Source organism: Arachis ipaensis, chromosome B09 (genome assembly GCF_000816755.2).
Source record: "Arachis ipaensis cultivar K30076 chromosome B09, Araip1.1, whole genome shotgun sequence".
Lineage (NCBI taxonomy): Eukaryota > Viridiplantae > Streptophyta > Magnoliopsida > Fabales > Fabaceae > Arachis > Arachis ipaensis.
Window position 1 is genome coordinate 89,009,270 of NC_029793.2, and position 6,208 is coordinate 89,015,477.

General features: G+C 43.5%; 1 long non-coding RNA gene across 1 annotated transcript in view; it reads left to right on the forward strand.

Annotated features, from left to right (window-relative positions):
• The window catches only part of LOC110267166, a 19,405-nt gene continuing 15,479 nt past the window's right edge, over positions 2,283-6,208 (forward strand). Inside the window, exon 1 of the long non-coding RNA XR_002354524.1 lies at positions 2,283-2,293. This is a non-coding gene — a long non-coding RNA (uncharacterized LOC110267166). The remainder of the gene's footprint in view (positions 2,294-6,208) is intronic.

Consider the following 6,208-nt stretch of genomic DNA (forward strand, 5'->3'; position numbering starts at 1 on the left):
TTTCTAATTTTTTTTGGATTTTTATTTTATATTTTTCGAAAAATTCTTTTGAAAAAGAAAATAAGGATTCCAAAATTTTTAATATGAATTCCAGGAATCTTATGCTCTAAAGCTCCAATCAAAGGGTCAGGCATGGCTTAATAGCCAGCCAAGCTTTAGTATGTAACTCAGACATGACACGCCTGACATACTCATTCCCAAAGGAATTAGACATGGCTTTACAGCCAGCCAGGCTTCACATGCTTCATGAAACACTAGAATTCATTCTTAAAAATTTTGAATAAAATTTTTGAAGACATTTTTTTTCGAAAACAAAGGAGAAAATTTTTTGAAAGATTTTTGAAAAATTTTTGAAAATAAAATAAAAAGAAAAGTACCTAATCTGAGCAACAAGATGAACCGTCAGTTGTCCAAACTCGAACAATCCTCGGCAACGGCGCCAAAAACTTGGTGCACGAAATTGTGATGTCCAGGCTCAAACAATCCATGGCAACGTGAGCAACTTGGTACGCGTAATCGTGATTACAAATAAGATGAATTGAATAGAAAACAGTAGTACTTGCATTAATTTTTGAGGAACAGCAGAGCTCCACACCTTAATCTATGGAGTGTAGAAACTCTACCGTATGAAAATACATAAGTGAAGGTCCAGGCATGGCCGAGATGGCCAGCCCCCTAATCTAAGAACCAGACGTCCAAAGATGGTTTTCACTGATCAAAGATGGTTCAAAAGATGTCTAATACAATAGTAAAAGGTCCTATTTATAATAAACTAGCTACTAGGGTTTACATGAGTAAGTAATTGATGCATAAATCCACTTTTGGGGCCCACTTGGTGTGTGTTTGGGCTGAGCCTGAGTGTTGCACGTGTAGAGATCCTTCTTGGAGTTGAACGCCAGCTTTTGTGCCAGTTTGGGCGTTCAGCTCTGGTTTTGGCTCCTTTTCTGGCGCTGGACGCCAGATTTGGGTAGAAAGCTGGCATTGAACTCCAGTTTACGTCATCTATTCTTAGCGAAAGTATGGACTATTATATATTTCTGGAAAGCACTGGATGTCTACTTTCCAACGCAATTGGAAGCGCGCCATTTCGAGTTCTGTAGCTCCAGAAAATCCACTTTGAGTGCAGGAAGGTCAGAATCCAACAGCATCAGCAGTCCTTCTTCAACCTCTGAATCTGATTTCTGCTCAAGTCCCTCAATTTCAGCCAGAAAATACCTGAAATCACAAAAAAACACACAAACTCATAGTAAAGTCCAGAAATGTGAATTTAACATAAAAACTAATGAAAACATCCCTAAAAGTAACTAGATCCTACTAAAAACATACTAAAAACAATGCCAAAAAGCGTATAAATTATCCGCTCATCACATATCCAAACACCAAAACCCAGATTCTACTCAAGTGTGAGAAGGGATTTCAAGCATGGTTTCATGTTTCCTTTCCCAAGGTTCCAATGAAACCCAATTGCATTCAATCTCTTTCCCAAGATAATTGAATGCTAAGCATTAAGAACGAAATTCCTTCTAGCAAATCAAAGAGAAGATGAAGAGAAGAAGAATTTCACTATTATCAATCCATCAAGTACAACAGAGCTCCTTCTCTCAATGAGAGGGAAGTTAGCTACTCATAGCTCAAAAAGTACTCAAAAGTGAAGTGTAAAAGTAGATCTAAAACTGACTGCTTAACCCCCTTCTTCAGTACTCCTTGGGGGTATTTATACTACTCCTAGTAAAATAAAAGAATTACAAAAGTGAAAAAGAAAAATTACATTTTGGAGGGAAAAGAAAACACTCAATAAGCGTGACTTCTCAGCTGGCGTGTGGCTGGCGCTTTACTGGCGTGTCACGTGCCCTTCATTTCTGGCTTGGCGTGCCACGCCCAATCCTTCAAGTGGCACACTCATCTCTCTATCAACCTTGGCGTGCCACGCCTTCGAACTCAAGTGGCACGCCATAGTGGAATTCTTGTGTTGGCGTGCCACACCTTCGAACTCAAGTGGCACGCCCTTTGCCTTTTTCACTTCTCTTTGCCTCTGAAAACTTGAACTAGCGTGCCACGCCCATGGTCTGACGTGCCACGCCCTTGCTCTATGCTTGGCTAGGCTTCTCTGGAAAGTTGAACTAGTGTGGCACGCCTAGGGTCTGGCGTGCCATTCCCCTTTGTGAGTGAGTGGTTCCTCTGTTTGGCGTGCCACGCCATGAACTTAAGTGGCACACCCCAATGCTTCTTTGCTCTCTGAATGACACTGGCGTGCCACGCCTGGGACTCAAGTGGCATGCCTAAGTGAAGAATAGTGAGTGGCGTGCCACGCCTTTGATACCAAGTGGCACGCCCCATGTAATTGACCTCCTTCATCCTCTCTAGAAACTTATACCAGCGTGCCACGCCTAAAGGTTGGCGTGCCACGCCCATGATCTTGTCTTGGTTCCAGTAGTTGGCGTGCCACGCCTCAGCCTTCAAGTGGCACGCCATAGTGACATGCTTGGGTTGGCGTGCCACGCCTTCGATACCAAGTGGCACGCCCAGTCCTTGCTTTTGTTACCTTTGTGCATTGGCGTGCCACGCCTGGTTGCTCAAGTGGCACGCCTAAGTGAGGGTGAGAGGTTGGTGTGCCACGCCTTCGACTTCAAGTGGCACGCCCAGTCTTCAATTGCCTTCATCCCCTTCTCTGGATTATTGTACCAGCGTGCCACGCCATGCTGTTCAAGTGCCACGCCCATGGATTGTGAACTCTTCAAGCTTGGCGTGCGACGCCTGGGTTCTCAAGTGGCACGCCCAAGTGACTTCTTAGAGCTGGCGTGCCACGCCTTCGATACCAAGTGGCACGCCATAGTGGAGGTTCTTCTTGGAATGGTGAGTTGGCGTGCCACGCCCCTTTGCTCAAGTGGCACGCCCATAGTAGTTGATGGGTCAGGCGTGCCACGCCCAACCTGGCGTGCCACACCCCTTTTGTGTCCTCCATTGTAGCTCTCTGGAATTTTGTATTAGCGTGCCACGCCCAGTCCCTGGCGTGCCACGCCCACATGCATGCTTGGATCTCCCCTCTGGAATTTAGTACTGATTTTCCAAGCCCAGCTCCTGGCGTGCCACGCTAGTGCATTTTTGTGGCGTTTGCTCCCAAGTGGCACGCTAGTTTCACACGTCCAACTTCTTGTTTGTCTTCTACCCATTTTTGATGCCTTTTTCACCTGAAATTCAGCACAACTCATCTCAAAGTAGTGTACCATAATATTCATCAAATAATGCATGAATTGTACTGATCAAATGAGATTTATGCTCTTTTATGGTCTTCTTTATGCAAGAAGGAAAGGTAGATGATGCAAGTCATCAGTATTCAGCCATAAATTCTGCATATCATCTGCATTCTGTATTTTGTATTTTGTATTCTGCATTAAAAAAAAGAAGCACTCGACGCGCAAGCGTCGCTGACGCGTACGCGTCATATGTGCGTGCGAGAAAAATAAGAATTGAACAAAGAGTTGGGCAGGAGTGGTGCTGGTCGCGTGCGATGCGCACAAGCAGGACCACGCGTACGCGTCCCTCACGCGTGTGCATCACTTGCGATTTTACCAGTCCACGCGTATGCGTGACCCTGCAAATCGGCGTAAATGGGTGTATGGCCAGAGAGTTATGATGGTGTGGGGCTGGAATTATACCAGAAGCACAAGCCCCATCATGCGTACGCGTCCCTGACACGTGCATGATGACGAGTCATCTTAGCCTATTTTAACTAGTCTTTTTCTTTCGTTTTCATTAGAATGATGCACTTTCTTGAGCTACAAGCAAGCCAATTGAGTAGATTTTCATGTTTTCGTTGATTGAACCAACCATATATGAATTGATGCCATTTCATGAGGTTTTATGCTATATTTGTTGCATATTATGAAAGAATGAATATCTCATGATTTTGAGCATAGATTTGATGAGTTTGGTTGATTAATGATAGGTGAAGAAAGCTTGGAGAAAGGTTGAAGCAAAGAGGAATGGCTAGGAGTGAAGAGAGGACAATGGAATAAGTGAAATTGAACCAGGAAGCAAGAAGTTAGCCCCAACGTTAGCCCCCTAACTTGGAGGCTAACGTTGGAACTTGAAATTTCCTCCCTGGCCATCCCACGCTTGCGCCAACGTTAGCCCCCTAACTTGGAGGCTAACGTTGGAACTTGAAATTTCCTCCCTGGCCATCCCACGCTTGCGCCAACGTTAGCCCCCTAACTTGGAGGCTAACGTTGGCGCCACTAGCACTAGACAAGGCCAACGTTAGGGTCAAAGTTAGACCCCTAACATTGGCACCAACGTCCATACCAGAAAAATGTGTTGTCTGCTATGAAAAGTTGGAGCCAAAGTTAGACCCCTAACTTTGGCTCAAACTTTTGGTCCAACTCTTGCTAACCTCAAAACCGATTCAATTGGTTCACTTCAGTTCTTCTCCAAACTTCAAGAGCAATCAACAAAGGCCTCTTTCAACCCAATTCCACCAAGAGCAAAGGCCCAACTCAAGGCTTGAAGATCATTTTTGAAAGTGTATAAATAGGATAGAATTCAAGTTATTCGGGGAGCTTTCCTTTTAAAGTCACAAAACCATCAACCAAATCTTGATTCGCTTGACTAAATCAACCACTAAACTAAAATTGCTCAATCCTTCAATCCCTGTGGGATCGACCTCACTCCCGTGAGTTTTTATTACTTGATACGACCCGGTACACTTGCCGGTTATGTTTGTGTGTTTTGGGAGAGATTTATTTTTCATCCAAAATAACTCATCAAGTTTTTGGCGCCGTTGCCGGGGATTGATTAGATTAACAATGATTAAGTGAGGTGGTGATTTAGATCAAGCACTTTTTCTTTAATTTTTGACTAACCCGCCAACTGTTTGATACTTTGTGTCAACTGATCCTTCAATCATATCCTGGTCTGAATATGCTCTATCTTCACTTGAATTGGTTGTGACTGTGCAGATCATGGAAGGGAACTCAACAAATTCTAGCAATCATGAAAGTAATACCCCCACCTTGGATGATAATATAACCCATAGTTCGAAGCAACTATCCATAGCCATGAATGATGTTGCCCAATGGTTTGAAGCTTTTCCACAAGGAAGCATTATCAGATGGGAAGAACTGATGAATGGACTCCTAGTCAAATTTAACCCATCACAAAGAGTTGTTAAGCAAGAGACAGAAGTGCATCCATTAGAGAAAGAAATTGAAGGTGCTCGTGCAGTAATAAGCCAAAACAAGCAGATGCATCAGCAGACTCTACAACAATTAGATATGATGGCTAAAAAAATCATTGAGTTGAGACATGCTGTAGTACATACATACAACCTAACCCAAAGCTCATATGGGTGTAATCAAGTTGAACAAAGCTTTGGGGCCATTAACCGAGAGCAACAAAGCTATGAGCAACTACAAGCCCCAAGCAATCACTCTAGCATGCTCCAGAACAGGCCTCAGAATGATGTGTACAATCCACCTTGGAGAACTCATTCTAATGGGAGGGGGTTGAGAACCAAAACCAAAGACCAAGGGACTTCAACTGCAACAATCCCAATTTCAAAAATCAACTTAAAACACACCCCCCACAACAACAATCACACACACTTCCAATCCCGTCCTACCTCACCATTCACTCAAAATGACCTTCATCAACCACCACAGTTGCCACAACCACTTCCAACCTTTCAAAGGATCTATATTCTAGAAATGTTGATGAAGAGGTCCATAAAAATTCAAGAAATGATGGCAATAGAGCGGGAAGAAATAAAGAAGCATCAAGAGATGATAAGCAAGAATCAGGAGGCTTCACTCAGAAGACTTGAAAGGCAGGTGGAACAACTAGTGCAAAACCTTGCTGAATTGGGTGAGAAAAAGGGGACTCTGAACCCAAAGAGCCATGAAAAGGATACTGTGTTGAAAGAAAAGAGAGTCATGGAGGAAAATAAGAAGGCTATGGAAAGAGAAATATAGGGAAGGAAGCCCATAGCAAGAGGAGGAAACATGAGGCAACAGAAGCCTCAACTTCCGTGAGCACAGAGTGAAGGATGTCAAGCTAGTGACAATAAAAGAGCGCTTGTTGGGAGGCAACCCAACCCGAGGTAGTTTTCTGTTCATAACTATTTTAATAAATTTAACACCTAATACCTTAAAACCAACTGGTTTAGGAGTATTGATTGAAAGCTTATCTAAAGAGCCGCTTTGAGACATGATAT